Below are 1,338 nucleotides of genomic sequence, written 5' to 3'. Positions count from 1 at the left end.
TGAGCCCCCGAGTCGCTAAATGGGACTCGAACCGAACGTGGGGCCCCACCAATGGAGCTCTCCAAACGGGGAAAATCCTTTCGTGGGGTCACACGTTCGGTTCGAGTCCCATTTAGCGACACTGGAGCTCAAAACGCGTCTAAAATTTTGGCCGCTTCCACCGGTCTTCCGGCACACTGTGGGGCGCCAAGGCCGCAGAGACGGACGAAAGGGTGCAAAGCGCGAGACGCGTGATGACCAGACCACGGATCTCCATCACTTCACCCCGCCGCTTTAAATTGGGGCGCCGCCCCCCAAATTTAAACCCCCCTTTTTCCCCCCCCCCCCCCAACCCCCCTTTTTCCCCCAACCCCCCCCCCCCCCCCCCAGAATATGTATGGAATCGGCTTTCACAAGTGGAGAGCGCGGGGAAGATATTGTATGTGCGAGGGGGGAGGTAAGGCGGAGGTGAAAGGGAGAGGATCGGAGGGGGAGGATCAGAGGGAGAGGATCACAAGAGGAGAGGATCAGAGGGGGAAGATCAGGGTGAGAGGATCAGAGGAGAAGGTCAGAGGGGGAGAGGGTCAGAGGGAGAGGATCAGAGGGAGAGGATCAGAGGCAGAGAGGATCAGGAGGATCAGAGGGAGAGGGATCAGCGACAATGAGAGGATCAGAGGGAGGATCGGGTGGGACGGGAAGGGATCAGAGGGAGAGGATCAGGAGGGGGAGGATCAGAGGGAGAGGGGCGGGCGGGGGGGGAGGTCAGGGGTGGGGGGGATCGCGGGGGAGAGGATTGAGATAGCAAGCGAGAGAGGGAGGGGGGGGGGGGGATGGGATCAGGGGATCGGTGTGCGAGCAATACCGCGCGCAGAAAAGCGCGGGAACGGCTGTCACGGGGAGAGCAGACAGGGCGAAAAGGACAGCTGGGGGGAGAGGGGGGAGAGGGAGAGAGAGAGAGAGAGAGAGAGAGAGAGAGAGAGAGAGAGAGAGAGAGAGAGAGAGAGAGAGAAGATGAGCAGATGCCAAGCCGTGGATGAGACGTGACGCGGCGTGTCAGGCCTGGTGTGGACCGACCATCCAAAACGCACCCCCTCCCAAAAATTTTTTTTTTTCCCCCGTTTTTTTTTGGGGCTTTTTTAGGTTACTCCGTGCCGAGACGCGGGCCCAATCGCAAAAACGCACGACAGCGCCCATCACTCATCGCCGCGTCGCTCTTCATGAAGCAGCCGGAGGCTCGCCAGAGCCTCGCCAGAGGGACGGCCTGGGAAAGGGAAAAAGGGATTTTTTTTGGAAAAAAAAAATAAAAAGGGGAAAAATTTCCCCGGCCCGGGTTTTGGGGGCCACGGGGCCCGCCCCTTT

This window comes from Thrips palmi, unplaced genomic scaffold (assembly GCF_012932325.1).
Source record: "Thrips palmi isolate BJ-2018 unplaced genomic scaffold, TpBJ-2018v1 HiC_scaffold_3, whole genome shotgun sequence".
In the NCBI taxonomy this organism is placed as follows: Eukaryota; Metazoa; Arthropoda; class Insecta; order Thysanoptera; family Thripidae; genus Thrips; species Thrips palmi.
Note: the sequence above shows the minus strand (reverse complement) of the source record.